The sequence below is a fragment of the Pleuronectes platessa genome, chromosome 11, assembly GCF_947347685.1.
Source record: "Pleuronectes platessa chromosome 11, fPlePla1.1, whole genome shotgun sequence".
Taxonomy (NCBI): domain Eukaryota; kingdom Metazoa; phylum Chordata; class Actinopteri; order Pleuronectiformes; family Pleuronectidae; genus Pleuronectes; species Pleuronectes platessa.
Window position 1 is genome coordinate 24,940,217 of NC_070636.1, and position 14,362 is coordinate 24,954,578.

The 14,362-nt window shown below is 45.5% G+C and overlaps 29 non-coding genes across 29 annotated transcripts; all 29 read right to left on the reverse strand.

Annotated features, from left to right (window-relative positions):
* Positions 1–64: 64 nt before the first annotated feature.
* On the reverse strand, positions 65–177 carry LOC128452049 (U5 spliceosomal RNA). The gene has a single exon (XR_008340558.1). It is a non-coding gene; the product is annotated as a U5 spliceosomal RNA (small nuclear RNA).
* A 513-nt stretch (positions 178–690) lies between these two features.
* Positions 691–882, reverse strand: LOC128451877 (U2 spliceosomal RNA). Its single transcript, XR_008340402.1, has one exon. It is a non-coding gene; the product is annotated as a U2 spliceosomal RNA (small nuclear RNA).
* A 180-nt stretch (positions 883–1,062) lies between these two features.
* On the reverse strand, positions 1,063–1,175 carry LOC128452473 (U5 spliceosomal RNA). Its single transcript, XR_008340967.1, has one exon. It is a non-coding gene; the product is annotated as a U5 spliceosomal RNA (small nuclear RNA).
* A 513-nt stretch (positions 1,176–1,688) lies between these two features.
* Positions 1,689–1,880, reverse strand: LOC128452880 (U2 spliceosomal RNA). The gene has a single exon (XR_008341360.1). It is a non-coding gene; the product is annotated as a U2 spliceosomal RNA (small nuclear RNA).
* A 177-nt stretch (positions 1,881–2,057) lies between these two features.
* LOC128452506 (U5 spliceosomal RNA) lies at positions 2,058–2,170 on the reverse strand. The gene has a single exon (XR_008341000.1). It is a non-coding gene; the product is annotated as a U5 spliceosomal RNA (small nuclear RNA).
* Positions 2,171–2,683: 513 nt separating this feature from the next.
* Positions 2,684–2,875, reverse strand: LOC128451880 (U2 spliceosomal RNA). The gene has a single exon (XR_008340404.1). It is a non-coding gene; the product is annotated as a U2 spliceosomal RNA (small nuclear RNA).
* A 180-nt stretch (positions 2,876–3,055) lies between these two features.
* Positions 3,056–3,168, reverse strand: LOC128452474 (U5 spliceosomal RNA). The gene has a single exon (XR_008340968.1). It is a non-coding gene; the product is annotated as a U5 spliceosomal RNA (small nuclear RNA).
* Positions 3,169–3,682: 514 nt separating this feature from the next.
* LOC128452832 (U2 spliceosomal RNA) lies at positions 3,683–3,874 on the reverse strand. Its single transcript, XR_008341315.1, has one exon. It is a non-coding gene; the product is annotated as a U2 spliceosomal RNA (small nuclear RNA).
* A 180-nt stretch (positions 3,875–4,054) lies between these two features.
* Positions 4,055–4,167, reverse strand: LOC128452050 (U5 spliceosomal RNA). Its single transcript, XR_008340559.1, has one exon. It is a non-coding gene; the product is annotated as a U5 spliceosomal RNA (small nuclear RNA).
* Positions 4,168–4,681: 514 nt separating this feature from the next.
* On the reverse strand, positions 4,682–4,873 carry LOC128452881 (U2 spliceosomal RNA). The gene has a single exon (XR_008341361.1). It is a non-coding gene; the product is annotated as a U2 spliceosomal RNA (small nuclear RNA).
* Positions 4,874–5,050: 177 nt separating this feature from the next.
* Positions 5,051–5,163, reverse strand: LOC128452051 (U5 spliceosomal RNA). Its single transcript, XR_008340560.1, has one exon. It is a non-coding gene; the product is annotated as a U5 spliceosomal RNA (small nuclear RNA).
* Positions 5,164–5,677: 514 nt separating this feature from the next.
* Positions 5,678–5,869, reverse strand: LOC128452833 (U2 spliceosomal RNA). The gene has a single exon (XR_008341316.1). It is a non-coding gene; the product is annotated as a U2 spliceosomal RNA (small nuclear RNA).
* Positions 5,870–6,049: 180 nt separating this feature from the next.
* Positions 6,050–6,162, reverse strand: LOC128452052 (U5 spliceosomal RNA). Its single transcript, XR_008340561.1, has one exon. It is a non-coding gene; the product is annotated as a U5 spliceosomal RNA (small nuclear RNA).
* A 514-nt stretch (positions 6,163–6,676) lies between these two features.
* LOC128452882 (U2 spliceosomal RNA) lies at positions 6,677–6,868 on the reverse strand. The gene has a single exon (XR_008341362.1). It is a non-coding gene; the product is annotated as a U2 spliceosomal RNA (small nuclear RNA).
* Positions 6,869–7,045: 177 nt separating this feature from the next.
* On the reverse strand, positions 7,046–7,158 carry LOC128452053 (U5 spliceosomal RNA). The gene has a single exon (XR_008340562.1). It is a non-coding gene; the product is annotated as a U5 spliceosomal RNA (small nuclear RNA).
* Positions 7,159–7,672: 514 nt separating this feature from the next.
* LOC128452884 (U2 spliceosomal RNA) lies at positions 7,673–7,864 on the reverse strand. The gene has a single exon (XR_008341364.1). It is a non-coding gene; the product is annotated as a U2 spliceosomal RNA (small nuclear RNA).
* Positions 7,865–8,041: 177 nt separating this feature from the next.
* LOC128452054 (U5 spliceosomal RNA) lies at positions 8,042–8,154 on the reverse strand. The gene has a single exon (XR_008340563.1). It is a non-coding gene; the product is annotated as a U5 spliceosomal RNA (small nuclear RNA).
* A 514-nt stretch (positions 8,155–8,668) lies between these two features.
* LOC128452834 (U2 spliceosomal RNA) lies at positions 8,669–8,860 on the reverse strand. Its single transcript, XR_008341317.1, has one exon. It is a non-coding gene; the product is annotated as a U2 spliceosomal RNA (small nuclear RNA).
* A 180-nt stretch (positions 8,861–9,040) lies between these two features.
* Positions 9,041–9,153, reverse strand: LOC128452055 (U5 spliceosomal RNA). Its single transcript, XR_008340564.1, has one exon. It is a non-coding gene; the product is annotated as a U5 spliceosomal RNA (small nuclear RNA).
* A 514-nt stretch (positions 9,154–9,667) lies between these two features.
* On the reverse strand, positions 9,668–9,859 carry LOC128452885 (U2 spliceosomal RNA). Its single transcript, XR_008341365.1, has one exon. It is a non-coding gene; the product is annotated as a U2 spliceosomal RNA (small nuclear RNA).
* A 177-nt stretch (positions 9,860–10,036) lies between these two features.
* On the reverse strand, positions 10,037–10,149 carry LOC128452056 (U5 spliceosomal RNA). Its single transcript, XR_008340565.1, has one exon. It is a non-coding gene; the product is annotated as a U5 spliceosomal RNA (small nuclear RNA).
* A 514-nt stretch (positions 10,150–10,663) lies between these two features.
* LOC128451830 (U2 spliceosomal RNA) lies at positions 10,664–10,855 on the reverse strand. Its single transcript, XR_008340358.1, has one exon. It is a non-coding gene; the product is annotated as a U2 spliceosomal RNA (small nuclear RNA).
* A 180-nt stretch (positions 10,856–11,035) lies between these two features.
* LOC128452057 (U5 spliceosomal RNA) lies at positions 11,036–11,148 on the reverse strand. Its single transcript, XR_008340566.1, has one exon. It is a non-coding gene; the product is annotated as a U5 spliceosomal RNA (small nuclear RNA).
* Positions 11,149–11,662: 514 nt separating this feature from the next.
* LOC128451733 (U2 spliceosomal RNA) lies at positions 11,663–11,854 on the reverse strand. Its single transcript, XR_008340266.1, has one exon. It is a non-coding gene; the product is annotated as a U2 spliceosomal RNA (small nuclear RNA).
* Positions 11,855–12,034: 180 nt separating this feature from the next.
* LOC128452058 (U5 spliceosomal RNA) lies at positions 12,035–12,147 on the reverse strand. Its single transcript, XR_008340567.1, has one exon. It is a non-coding gene; the product is annotated as a U5 spliceosomal RNA (small nuclear RNA).
* A 513-nt stretch (positions 12,148–12,660) lies between these two features.
* LOC128451941 (U2 spliceosomal RNA) lies at positions 12,661–12,852 on the reverse strand. Its single transcript, XR_008340461.1, has one exon. It is a non-coding gene; the product is annotated as a U2 spliceosomal RNA (small nuclear RNA).
* Positions 12,853–13,032: 180 nt separating this feature from the next.
* On the reverse strand, positions 13,033–13,145 carry LOC128452325 (U5 spliceosomal RNA). The gene has a single exon (XR_008340823.1). It is a non-coding gene; the product is annotated as a U5 spliceosomal RNA (small nuclear RNA).
* A 514-nt stretch (positions 13,146–13,659) lies between these two features.
* On the reverse strand, positions 13,660–13,851 carry LOC128452886 (U2 spliceosomal RNA). The gene has a single exon (XR_008341366.1). It is a non-coding gene; the product is annotated as a U2 spliceosomal RNA (small nuclear RNA).
* A 177-nt stretch (positions 13,852–14,028) lies between these two features.
* Positions 14,029–14,141, reverse strand: LOC128452060 (U5 spliceosomal RNA). The gene has a single exon (XR_008340569.1). It is a non-coding gene; the product is annotated as a U5 spliceosomal RNA (small nuclear RNA).
* Positions 14,142–14,362: the final 221 nt, after the last annotated feature.

Genomic DNA, 14,362 nt, shown 5'->3' on the forward strand with positions numbered 1-14,362 from the left:
CTCTTTGTGGACACTTGATTTCTGACCTAGACAATTCTTTGACTTTTCACAATTTCATAAGGCTCAGCCATAAAGCAAAGCCTGCCAAAAATAGATTCAACTCATGTTTGTTCCTCTCCACGGAAGTCTTTAGTAAAAGGCGAAAGACTTGTGCGTTATGAAGAGAAACCAGAGTCAGCATGGCCCTCTGTTCGAGAGCAGTGAAGGAGCCTCTCGGTCACAGTCACCACCTACGCGGTGGGCCTCTCTTTGCTTTCCGCATGTCAGATTCTAGTATACAACATTCCCACCACGCCCCCATCTGCCAACCAAAATTATACAAGTCTTTATTTGCTCCTGCCCTGACTAGTGATTGGCTTTTAAGCCTTTTTAAGCGATACATCCCTGAACCACTTACATTGGGTCCAAAAAAATGACTCTGCTTTCTCACCAAGTCTCCCAGAGGATCTTGAGTGAAAACAGTTTCAGTTTTTGACAAACGCTTCTGATTCAATTTGGAATCCAGTTGAAGCTCATTGTGACCCCTTGCAGAGTCATGCATGATCACTTCACAAGGCAGTGAGTCATCAGAGCGGTTTTGCACACTTGTCAAACTCTGCCAGGCTATTCCCTCAGTTTCATTGACCCAGTGTAGAATTCACCTTTAAAACTCCACAATTGTTTGAGTGTTTGCTTTTCTACAAGGTAAGAACAGAGTGCACCGTTCCCAGCGGCACTGCAATGCTAGGTCGAGGCGTGGAGAGAAGGGAGCAAGCTCCAAATTTCTGCTCCTCTTGCCAAAAATCTGCTTAATATGTAGTCCTCATATAGAGGACATATCAGATATTAAACTGATAAGAACAGATACTACACTTGATCTTAGCCAAAAGGCCGAGAAGCGATAACCCACAAGTGTTGGATGTCCACGCCAAGCTCTTGGCGCAATTCTCCCTTGCTGTGGTACCCCGTTTGTAGGTGTGCATAACAATGGCTGCTGCTCATCACCTCCGCCTAAGCTCTCCTTTGTGGACACTTGATTTCTGACCTAGACAATTCTTTGACTTTTCACAATTTCATAAGGCTCAGCCATAAAGCAAAGCCTGCCAAAAATAGATTCAACTCATGTTTGCTCCTCTCCACGGAAGTCTTTAGTAAAAGGCGAAAGACTTGTGCGTTATGAAGAGAAACCAGAGTCAGCATGGCCCTCTGTTCGAGAGCAGCGGAGGAGCCTCTCGGTCACAGTCACCACCTACGCGGTGGGCCTCTCTTTGCTTTCCGCATGTCAGATTCTAGTATACAACATTCCCACCACACCCGCATCTGCCAACCAAAATTATACAAGTCTTTATTTGCTCCTGCCCTGACTAGTGATTGGCTTTTAAGCCTTTTTAAGCGATACATCCCTGAACCACTTACATTGGGTCCAAAAAGCTAACTCTGCTTTCTCACCAAGTCTCCCAGAGGATCTTGAGTGAAAACAGTTTCAGTTTTTGACAAACGCTTCTGATTCAATTTGGAATCCAGTTGAAGCTTATTGTGACCCCTTGCAGAGTCATGCATGATCACTTCACAAGGCAGTGGGTCATCAGAGCGGTTTTGCACACTTGTCAAACTCTGCCAGGCCATTGCCTCAGTTTCATTGACCCAGTGTAGAATTCACCTTTAAAACTCCACAATTGTTTGAGTGTTTGCTTTTCTACAAGGTAAGAACAGAGTGCACCGTTCCCAGCGGCACTGCAATGCTAGGTCGATGCGTGGAGAGAAGGGAGCAAGCTCCAAATTTCTGCTCCTCTTGCCAAAAATCTGCTTAATATGTAGTCCTCATATAGAGGACATATCAGATATTAAACTGATAAGAACAGATACTACACTTGATCTTAGCCAAAAGGCCGAGAAGCGATAATCCACAAGTGTTGGATGTCCACGCCAAGCTCTTGGCGCAATTCTCCCTTGCTGTGGTACCCCGTTTGTAGGTGTGCATAACAATGGCTGCTGCTCATCACCTCCGCCTAAGCTCTTTGTGGACACTTGATTTCTGACCTAGACAATTCTTTGACTTTTCACAATTTCATAAGGATCAGCAATAAAGCAAGGCCTGCCAAAAATAGATTCAACTCATGTTTGTTCCTCTCCACGGAAGTCTTTAGTAAAAGGCGAAAGACTTGTGCGTTATGAAGAGAAACCAGAGTCAGCATGGCCCTCTGTTCGAGAGCAGTGAAGGAGCCTCTCGGTCACAGTCACCACCTACGCGGTGGGCCTCTCTTTGCTTTCCGCATGTCAGATTCTAGTATACAACATTCCCACCACGCCCCCATCTGCCAACCAAAATTATACAAGTCTTTATTTGCTCCTGCCCTGACTAGTGATTGGCTTTTAAGCCTTTTTAAGCGATACATCCCTGAACCACTTACATTGGGTCCAAAAAAATGACTCTGCTTTCTCACCAAGTCTCCCAGAGGATCTTGAGTGAAAACAGTTTCAGTTTTTGACAAACGCTTCTGATTCAATTTGGAATCCAGTTGAAGCTCATTGTGACCCCTTGCAGAGTCATGCATGATCACTTCACAAGGCAGTGAGTCATCAGAGCGGTTTTGCACACTTGTCAAACTCTGCCAGGCTATTCCCTCAGTTTCATTGACCCAGTGTAGAATTCACCTTTAAAACTCCACAATTGTTTGAGTGTTTGCTTTTCTACAAGGTAAGAACAGAGTGCACCGTTCCCAGCGGCACTGCAATGCTAGGTCGAGGCGTGGAGAGAAGGGAGCAAGCTCCAAATTTCTGCTCCTCTTGCCAAAAATCTGCTTAATATGTAGTCCTCATATAGAGGACATATCAGATATTAAACTGATAAGAACAGATACTACACTTGATCTTAGCCAAAAGGCCGAGAAGCGATAATCCACAAGTGTTGGATGTCCACGCCAAGCTCTTGGCGCAATTCTCCCTTGCTGTGGTACCCCGTTTGTAGGTGTGCATAACAATGGCTGCTGCTCATCACCTCCGCCTAAGCTCTCCTTTGTGGACACTTGATTTCTGACCTAGACAATTCTTTGACTTTTCACAATTTCATAAGGCTCAGCCATAAAGCAAAGCCTGCCAAAAATAGATTCAACTCATGTTTGCTCCTCTCCACGGAAGTCTTTAGTAAAAGGCGAAAGACTTGTGCGTTATGAAGAGAAACCAGAGTCAGCATGGCCCTCTGTTCGAGAGCAGTGAAGGAGCCTCTCGGTCACAGTCACCACCTACGCGGTGGGCCTATCTTTGCTTTCCGCATGTCAGATTCTAGTATACAACATTCCCACCACGCCCCCATCTGCCAACCAAAATTATACAAGTCTTTATTTGCTCCTGCCCTGACTAGTGATTGGCTTTTAAGCCTTTTTAAGCGATACATCCCTGAACCACTTACATTGGGTCCAAAAAGCTGACTCTGCTTTCTCACCAAGTCTCCCAGAGGATCTTGAGTGAAAACCAGTTTCAGTTTTTGACAAACGCTTCTGATTCAATTTGGAATCCAGTTGAAGCTCATTGTGACCCCGTGCAGAGTCATGCATGATCACTTCACAAGGCAGTGAGTCATCAGAGCGGTTTTGCACACTTGTCAAACTCTGCTAGGCCATTCCCTCAGTTTCATTGACCCAGTGTAGAATTCACCTTTAAAACTCCACAATTGTTTGAGTGTTTGCTTTTCTACAAGGTAAGAACAGAGTGCACCGTTCCCAGCAGCACTGCAATGCTAGGTCGATGCGTGGAGAGAAGGGAGCAAGCTCCAAATTTCTGCTCCTCTTGCCAAAAATCTGCTTAATATGTAGTCCTCATATTGAGGACATATCAGATATTAAACTGATAAGAACAGATACTACACTTGATCTTAGCCAAAAGGCCGAGAAGCGATAATCCACAAGTGTTGGATGTCCACGCCAAGCTCTTGGCGCAATTCTCCCTTGCTGTGGTACCCCGTTTGTAGGTGTGCATAACAATGGCTGCTGCTCATCACCTCCGCCTAAGCTCTCCTTTGTGGACACTTGATTTCTGACCTAGACAATTCTTTGACTTTTCACAATTTCATAAGGCTCAGCCATAAAGCAAAGCCTGCCAAAAATAGATTCAACTCATGTTTGTTCCTCTCCACGGAAGTCTTTAGTAAAAGGCGAAAGACTTGTGCGTTATGAAGAGAAACCAGAGTCAGCATGGCCCTCTGTTCGAGAGCAGCGGAGGAGCCTCTCGGTCACAGTCACCACCTACGCGGTGGGCCTCTCTTTGCTTTCCGCATGTCAGATTCTAGTATACAACATTCCCACCACGCCCCCATCTGCCAACCAAAATTATACAAGTCTTTATTTGCTCCTGCCCTGACTAGTGATTGGCTTTTAAGCCTTTTTAAGCGATACATCCCTGAACCACTTACATTGGGTCCAAAAAGCTGACTCTGCTTTCTCACCAAGTCTCCCAGAGGATCTTGAGTGAAAACCAGTTTCAGTTTTTGACAAACGCTTCTGATTCAATTTGGAATCCAGTTGAAGCTCATTGTGACCCCGTGCAGAGTCATGCATGATCACTTCACAAGGCAGTGAGTCATCAGAGCGGTTTTGCACACTTGTCAAACTCTGCCAGGCCATTCCCTCAGTTTCATTGACCCAGTGTAGAATTCACCTTTAAAACTCCACAATTGTTTGAGTGTTTGCTTTTCTACAAGGTAAGAACAGAGTGCACCGTTCCCAGCGGCACTGCAATGCTAGGTCGATGCGTGGAGAGAAGGGAGCAAGCTCCAAATTTCTGCTCCTCTTGCCAAAAATCTGCTTAATATGTAGTCCTCATATAGAGGACATATCAGATATTAAACTGATAAGAACAGATACTACACTTGATCTTAGCCAAAAGGCCGAGAAGCGATAATCCACAAGTGTTGGATGTCCACGCCAAGCTCTTGGCGCAATTCTCCCTTGCTGTGGTACCCCGTTTGTAGGTGTGCATAACAATGGCTGCTGCTCATCACCTCCGCCTAAGCTCTTTGTGGACACTTGATTTCTGACCTAGACAATTCTTTGACTTTTCACAATTTCATAAGGCTCAGCCATAAAGCAAAGCCTGCCAAAAATAGATTCAACTCATGTTTGTTCCTCTCCACGGAAGTCTTTAGTAAAAGGCGAAAGACTTGTGCGTTATGAAGAGAAACCAGAGTCAGCATGGCCCTCTGTTCGAGAGCAGTGAAGGAGCCTCTCGGTCACAGTCACCACCTACGCGGTGGGCCTCTCTTTGCTTTCCGCATGTCAGATTCTAGTATACAACATTCCCACCACGCCCCCATCTGCCAACCAAAATTATACAAGTCTTTATTTGCTCCTGCCCTGACTAGTGATTGGCTTTTAAGCCTTTTTAAGCGATACATCCCTGAACCACTTACATTGGGTCCAAAAAGCTGACTCTGCTTTCTCACCAAGTCTCCCAGAGGATCTTGAGTGAAAACCAGTTTCAGTTTTTGACAAACGCTTCTGATTCAATTTGGAATCCAGTTGAAGCTCATTGTGACCCCGTGCAGAGTCATGCATGATCACTTCACAAGGCAGTGAGTCATCAGAGCGGTTTTGCACACTTGTCAAACCCTGCTAGGCCATTCCCTCAGTTTCATTGACCCAGTGTAGAATTCACCTTTAAAACTCCACAATTGTTTGAGTGTTTGCTTGTCTACAAGGTAAGAACAGAGTGCACCGTTCCCAGCAGCACTGCAATGCTAGGTCGATGCGTGGAGAGAAGGGAGCAAGCTCCAAATTTCTGCTCCTCTTGCCAAAAATCTGCTTAATATGTAGTCCTCATATTGAGGACATATCAGATATTAAACTGATAAGAACAGATACTACACTTGATCTTAGCCAAAAGGCCGAGAAGCGATAATCCACAAGTGTTGGATGTCCACGCCAAGCTCTTGGCGCAATTCTCCCTTGCTGTGGTACCCCGTTTGTAGGTGTGCATAACAATGGCTGCTGCTCATCACCTCCGCCTAAGCTCTCCTTTGTGGACACTTGATTTCTGACCTAGACAATTCTTTGACTTTTCACAATTTCATAAGGCTCAGCCATAAAGCAAAGCCTGCCAAAAATAGATTCAACTCATGTTTGTTCCTCTCCACGGAAGTCTTTAGTAAAAGGCGAAAGACTTGTGCGTTATGAAGAGAAACCAGAGTCAGCATGGCCCTCTGTTCGAGAGCAGCGGAGGAGCCTCTCGGTCACAGTCACCACCTACGCGGTGGGCCTCTCTTTGCTTTCCGCATGTCAGATTCTAGTATACAACATTCCCACCACGCCCCCATCTGCCAACCAAAATTATACAAGTCTTTATTTGCTCCTGCCCTGACTAGTGATTGGCTTTTAAGCCTTTTTAAGCGATACATCCCTGAACCACTTACATTGGGTCCAAAAAGCTGACTCTGCTTTCTCACCAAGTCTCCCAGAGGATCTTGAGTGAAAACCAGTTTCAGTTTTTGACAAACGCTTCTGATTCAATTTGGAATCCAGTTGAAGCTCATTGTGACCCCGTGCAGAGTCATGCATGATCACTTCACAAGGCAGTGAGTCATCAGAGCGGTTTTGCACACTTGTCAAACTCTGCCAGGCCATTGCCTCAGTTTCATTGACCCAGTGTAGAATTCACCTTTAAAACTCCACAATTGTTTGAGTGTTTGCTTTTCTACAAGGTAAGAACAGAGTGCACCGTTCCCAGCGGCACTGCAATGCTAGGTCGATGCGTGGAGAGAAGGGAGCAAGCTCCAAATTTCTGCTCCTCTTGCCAAAAATCTGCTTAATATGTAGTCCTCATATAGAGGACATATCAGATATTAAACTGATAAGAACAGATACTACACTTGATCTTAGCCAAAAGGCCGAGAAGCGATAATCCACAAGTGTTGGATGTCCACGCCAAGCTCTTGGCGCAATTCTCCCTTGCTGTGGTACCCCGTTTGTAGGTGTGCATAACAATGGCTGCTGCTCATCACCTCCGCCTAAGCTCTTTGTGGACACTTGATTTCTGACCTAGACAATTCTTTGACTTTTCACAATTTCATAAGGCTCAGCCATAAAGCAAAGCCTGCCAAAAATAGATTCAACTCATGTTTGTTCCTCTCCACGGAAGTCTTTAGTAAAAGGCGAAAGACTTGTGCGTTATGAAGAGAAACCAGAGTCAGCATGGCCCTCTGTTCGAGAGCAGTGAAGGAGCCTCTCGGTCACAGTCACCACCTACGCGGTGGGCCTCTCTTTGCTTTCCGCATGTCAGATTCTAGTATACAACATTCCCACCACGCCCCCATCTGCCAACCAAAATTATACAAGTCTTTATTTGCTCCTGCCCTGACTAGTGATTGGCTTTTAAGCCTTTTTAAGCGATACATCCCTGAACCACTTACATTGGGTCCAAAAAGCTGACTCTGCTTTCTCACCAAGTCTCCCAGAGGATCTTGAGTGAAAACCAGTTTCAGTTTTTGACAAACGCTTCTGATTCAATTTGGAATCCAGTTGAAGCTCATTGTGACCCCGTGCAGAGTCATGCATGATCACTTCACAAGGCAGTGAGTCATCAGAGCGGTTTTGCACACTTGTCAAACTCTGCCAGGCCATTGCCTCAGTTTCATTGACCCAGTGTAGAATTCACCTTTAAAACTCCACAATTGTTTGAGTGTTTGCTTTTCTACAAGGTAAGAACAGAGTGCACCGTTCCCAGCGGCACTGCAATGCTAGGTCGATGCGTGGAGAGAAGGGAGCAAGCTCCAAATTTCTGCTCCTCTTGCCAAAAATCTGCTTAATATGTAGTCCTCATATAGAGGACATATCAGATATTAAACTGATAAGAACAGATACTACACTTGATCTTAGCCAAAAGGCCGAGAAGCGATAATCCACAAGTGTTGGATGTCCACGCCAAGCTCTTGGCGCAATTCTCCCTTGCTGTGGTACCCCGTTTGTAGGTGTGCATAACAATGGCTGCTGCTCATCACCTCCGCCTAAGCTCTTTGTGGACACTTGATTTCTGACCTAGACAATTCTTTGACTTTTCACAATTTCATAAGGCTCAGCCATAAAGCAAAGCCTGCCAAAAATAGATTCAACTCATGTTTGTTCCTCTCCACGGAAGTCTTTAGTAAAAGGCGAAAGACTTGTGCGTTATGAAGAGAAACCAGAGTCAGCATGGCCCTCTGTTCGAGAGCAGTGAAGGAGCCTCTCGGTCACAGTCACCACCTACGCGGTGGGCCTCTCTTTGCTTTCCGCATGTCAGATTCTAGTATACAACATTCCCACCACGCCCCCATCTGCCAACCAAAATTATACAAGTCTTTATTTGCTCCTGCCCTGACTAGTGATTGGCTTTTAAGCCTTTTTAAGCGATACATCCCTGAACCACTTACATTGGGTCCAAAAAGCTGACTCTGCTTTCTCACCAAGTCTCCCAGAGGATCTTGAGTGAAAACCAGTTTCAGTTTTTGACAAACGCTTCTGATTCAATTTGGAATCCAGTTGAAGCTCATTGTGACCCCGTGCAGAGTCATGCATGATCACTTCACAAGGCAGTGAGTCATCAGAGCGGTTTTGCACACTTGTCAAACTCTGCTAGGCCATTCCCTCAGTTTCATTGACCCAGTGTAGAATTCACCTTTAAAACTCCACAATTGTTTGAGTGTTTTCTTTTCTACAAGGTAAGAACAGAGTGCACCGTTCCCAGCAGCACTGCAATGCTAGGTCGATGCGTGGAGAGAAGGGAGCAAGCTCCAAATTTCTGCTCCTCTTGCCAAAAATCTGCTTAATATGTAGTCCTCATATTGAGGACATATCAGATATTAAACTGATAAGAACAGATACTACACTTGATCTTAGCCAAAAGGCCGAGAAGCGATAATCCACAAGTGTTGGATGTCCACGCCAAGCTCTTGGCGCAATTCTCCCTTGCTGTGGTACCCCGTTTGTAGGTGTGCATAACAATGGCTGCTGCTCATCACCTCCGCCTAAGCTCTCCTTTGTGGACACTTGATTTCTGACCTAGACAATTCTTTGACTTTTCACAATTTCATAAGGCTCAGCCATAAAGCAAAGCCTGCCAAAAATAGATTCAACTCATGTTTGTTCCTCTCCACGGAAGTCTTTAGTAAAAGGCGAAAGACTTGTGCGTTATGAAGAGAAACCAGAGTCAGCATGGCCCTCTGTTCGAGAGCAGCGGAGGAGCCTCTCGGTCACAGTCACCACCTACGCGGTGGGCCTCTCTTTGCTTTCCGCATGTCAGATTCTAGTATACAACATTCCCACCACGCCCCCATCTGCCAACCAAAATTATACAAGTCTTTATTTGCTCCTGCCCTGACTAGTGATTGGCTTTTAAGCCTTTTTAAGCGATACATCCCTGAACCACTTACATTGGGTCCAAAAAGCTGACTCTGCTTTCTCACCAAGTCTCCCAGAGGATCTTGAGTGAAAACCAGTTTCAGTTTTTGACAAACGCTTCTGATTCAATTTGGAATCCAGTTGAAGCTCATTGTGACCCCGTGCAGAGTCATGCATGATCACTTCACAAGGCAGTGAGTCATCAGAGCGGTTTTGCACACTTGTCAAACTCTGCCAGGCCATTGCCTCAGTTTCATTGACCCAGTGTAGAATTCACCTTTAAAACTCCACAATTGTTTGAGTGTTTGCTTTTCTACAAGGTAAGAACAGAGTGCACCGTTCCCAGCGGCACTGCAATGCTAGGTCGATGCGTGGAGAGAAGGGAGCAAGCTCCAAATTTCTGCTCCTCTTGCCAAAAATCTGCTTAATATGTAGTCCTCATATAGAGGACATATCAGATATTAAACTGATAAGAACAGATACTACACTTGATCTTAGCCAAAAGGCCGAGAAGCGATAATCCACAAGTGTTGGATGTCCACGCCAACCTCTTGGCGCAATTCTCCCTTGCTGTGGTACCCCGTTTGTAGGTGTGCATAACAATGGCTGCTGCTCATCACCTCCGCCTAAGCTCTTTGTGGACACTTGATTTCTGACCTAGACAATTCTTTGACTTTTCACAATTTCATAAGGCTCAGCCATAAAGCAAAGCCTGCCAAAAATAGATTCAACTCATGTTTGTTCCTCTCCACGGAAGTCTTTAGTAAAAGGCGAAAGACTTGTGCGTTATGAAGAGAAACCAGAGTCAGCATGGCCCTCTGTTCGAGAGCAGTGAAGGAGCCTCTCGGTCACAGTCACCACCTACGCGGTGGGCCTCTCTTTGCTTTCCGCATGTCAGATTCTAGTATACAACATTCCCACCACGCCCCCATCTGCCAACCAAAATTATACAAGTCTTTATTTGCTCCTGCCCTGACTAGTGATTGGCTTTTAAGCCTTTTTAAGCGATACATCCCTGAACCACTTACATTGGGTCCAAAAAGCTGACTCTGCTTTCTCACCAAGTCTCCCAGAGGATCTTGAGTGAAAACCAGTTTCAGTTTTTGACAAACGCTTCTGATTCAATTTGGAATCCAGTTGAAGCTCATTGTGACCCCGTGCAGAGTCATGCATGATCACTTCACAAGGCAGTGAGTCATCAGAGCGGTTTTGCACACTTGTCAAACTCTGCCAGGCCATTGCCTCAGTTTCATTGACCCAGTGTAGAATTCACCTTTAAAACTCCACAATTGTTTGAGTGTTTGCTTTTCTACAAGGTAAGAACAGAGTGCACCGTTCCCAGCCGCACTGCAATGCTAGGTCGATGCGTGGAGAGAAGGGAGCAAGCTCCAAATTTCTGCTCCTCTTGCCAAAAATCTGCTTAATATGTAGTCCTCATATAGAGGACATATCAGATATTAAACTGATAAGAACAGATACTACACTTGATCTTAGCCAAAAGGCCGAGAAGCGATAATCCACAAGTGTTGGATGTCCATGCCAAGCTCTTGGCGCAATTCTCCCTTGCTGTGGTACCCCGTTTGTAGGTGTGCATAACAATGGCTGCTGCTCATCACCTCCGCCTAAGCTCTCCTTTGTGGACACTTGATTTCTGACCTAGACAATTCTTTGACTTTTCACAATTTCATAAGGCTCAGCCATAAAGCAAAGCCTGCCAAAAATAGATTCAACTCATGTTTGTTCCTCTCCACGGAAGTCTTTAGTAAAAGGCGAAAGACTTGTGCGTTATGAAGAGAAACCAGAGTCAGCATGGCCCTCTGTTCGAGAGCAGCGGAGGAGCCTCTCGGTCACAGTCACCACCTACGCGGTGGGCCTCTCTTTGCTTTCCGCATGTCAGATTCTAGTATACAACATTCCCACCACGCCCCCATCTGCCAACCAAAATTATACAAGTCTTTATTTGCTCCTGCCCTGACTAGTGATTGGCTTTTAAGCCTTTTTAAGCGATACATCCCTGAACCACTTACATTGGGTCCAAAAAGCTGACTCTGCTTTCTCACCAAGTCTCCCAGAGGATCTTGAGTGAAAACCAGTTTCAGTTTTTGACAAACGCTTCTGATTCAATTTGGAATCCAGTTGAAGCTCATTGTGACCCCGTGCAGAGTCATGCATGATCACTTCACAAGGCAGTGAGTCATCAGAGCGGTTTTGCACACTTGTCAAACTCTGCTAGGCCATTCCCTCAGTTTCAATGACCCAGTGTAGAATTCACCTTTAAAACTCCACAATTGTTTGAGTGTTTGCTTTTCTACAAGGTAAGAACAGAGTGCACCGTTCCCAGCAGCACTGCAATGCTAGGTCGATGCGTGGAGAGAAGGGAGCAAGCTCCAAATTTCTGCTCCTCTTGCCAAAAATCTGCTTAATATGTAGTCCTCATATAGAGGACATATCAGATATTAAACTGATAAGAACAGATACTACACTTGATCTTAGCCAAAAGGCCGAGAAGCGATAATCCACAAGTGTTGGATGTCCACGCCAAGCTCTTGGCGCAATTCTCCCTTGCTGTGGTACCCCGTTTGTAGGTGTGCATAACAATGGCTGCTGCTCATCACCTCCGCCTAAGCTCTCCTTTGTGGACACTTGATTTCTGACCTAGACAATTCTTTGACTTTTCACAATTTCATAAGGCTCAGCCATAAAGCAAAGCCTGCCAAAAATAGATTCAACTCATGTTTGTTCCTCTCCACGGAAGTCTTTAGTAAAAGGCGAAAGACTTGTGCGTTATGAAGAGAAACCAGAGTCAGCATGGCCCTCTGTTCGAGAGCAGCGGAGGAGCCTCTCGGTCACAGTCACCACCTACGCGGTGGGCCTCTCTTTGCTTTCCGCATGTCAGATTCTAGTATACAACATTCCCACCACGCCCCCATCTGCCAACCAAAATTATACAAGTCTTTATTTGCTCCTGCCCTGACTAGTGATTGGCTTTTAAGCCTTTTTAAGCGATACATCCCTGAACCACTTACATTGGGTCCAAAAAGCTGACTCTGCTTTCTCACCAAGTCTCCCAGAGGATCTTGAGTGAAAACAGTTTCAGTTTTTGACAAACGCTTCTGATTCAATTTGGAATCCAGTTGAAGCTCATTGTGACCCCTTGCAGAGTCATGCATGATCACTTCACAAGGCAGTGAGTCATCAGAGCGGTTTTGCACACTTGTCAAACTCTGCCAGGCTATTCCCTCAGTTTCATTGACCCAGTGTAGAATTCACCTTTAAAACTCCACAATTGTTTGAGTGTTTGCTTTTCTACAAGGTAAGAACAGAGTGCACCGTTCCCAGCGGCACTGCAATGCTAGGTCGATGCGTGGAGAGAAGGGAGCAAGCATCAAATTTCTGCTCCTCTTGCCAAAAATTTGCTTAATATGTAGACCTCATATAGAGGACATATCAGATATTAAACTGATAAGAACAGATACTACACTTGATCTTAGCCAAAAGGCCGAGAAGCGATAATCCACAAGTGTTGGATGTCCACGCCAAGCTCTTGGCGCAATTCTCCCTTGCTGTGGTACCCCGTTTGTAGGTGTGCATAACAATGGCTGCTGCTCATCACCTCCGCCTAAGCTCTCCTTTGTGGACACTTGATTTCTGACCTAGACAATTCTTTGACTTTTCACAATTTCATAAGGCTCAGCCATAAAGCAAAGCCTGCCAAAAATAGATTCAACTCATGTTTGTTCCTCTCCACGGAAGTCTTTAGTAAAAGGCGAAAGACTTGTGCGTTATGAAGAGAAACCAGAGTCAGCATGGCCCTCTGCTCGAGAGCAGCGGAGGAGCCTCTCGGTCACAGTCACCACCTACGCGGTGGGCCTCTCTTTGCTTTCCGCATGTCAGATTCTAGTATACAACATTCCCACCACGCCCCCATCTGCCAACCAAAATTATACAAGTCTTTATTTGCTCCTGCCCTGACTAGTGATTGGCTTTTAAGCCTTTTTAAGCGATACATCCCTGAACCACTTACATTGGGTCCAAAAAGCTGACTCTGCTTTCTCACCAAGTCTCCCAGAGGATCTTGAGTGAAAACCAGTTTCAGTTTTTGACAAACGCTTCTGATTCAATTTGGAATCCAGTTGAAGCTCATTGTGACCCCGTGCAGAGTCATGCATGATCACTTCACAAGGCAGTGAGTCATCAGAGCGGTTTTGCACACTTGTCAAACTCTGCCAGGCCATTGCCTCAGTTTCATTGACCCAGTGTAGAATTCACCTTTAAAACTCCACAATTGTTTGAGTGTTTGCTTTTCTACAAGGTAAGAACAGAGTGCACCGTTCCCAGCGGCACTGCAATGCTAGGTCGATGCGTGGAGAGAAGGGAGCAAGCTCCAAATTTCTGCTCCTCTTGCCAAAAATCTGCTTAATATGTAGTCCTCATATAGAGGACATATCAGATATTAAACTGATAAGAACAGATACTACACTTGATCTTAGCCAAAAGGCCGAGAAGCGATAATCCACAAGTGTTGGATGTCCACGCCAAGCTCTTGGCGCAATTCTCCCTTGCTGTGGTACCCCGTTTGTAGGTGTGCATAACAATGGCTGCTGCTCATCACCTCCGCCTAAGCTCTTTGTGGACACTTGATTTCTGACCTAGACAATTCTTTGACTTTTCACAATTTCATAAGGCTCAGCCATAAAGCAAAGCCTGCCAAAAATAGATTCAACTCATGTTTGTTCCTCTCCACGGAAGTCTTTAGTAAAAGGCGAAAGACTTGTGCGTTATGAAGAGAAACCAGAGTCAGCATGGCCCTCTGTTCGAGAGCAGTGAAGGAGCCTCTCGGTCACAGTCACCACCTACGCGGTGGGCCTCTCTTTGCTTTCCGCATGTCAGATTCTAGTATACAACATTCCCACCACGCCCCCATCTGCCAACCAAAATTATACAAGTCTTTATTTGCTCCTGCCCTGACTAGTGATTGGCTTTTAAGCCTTTTTAAGCGATACATCCCTGAACCACTTACA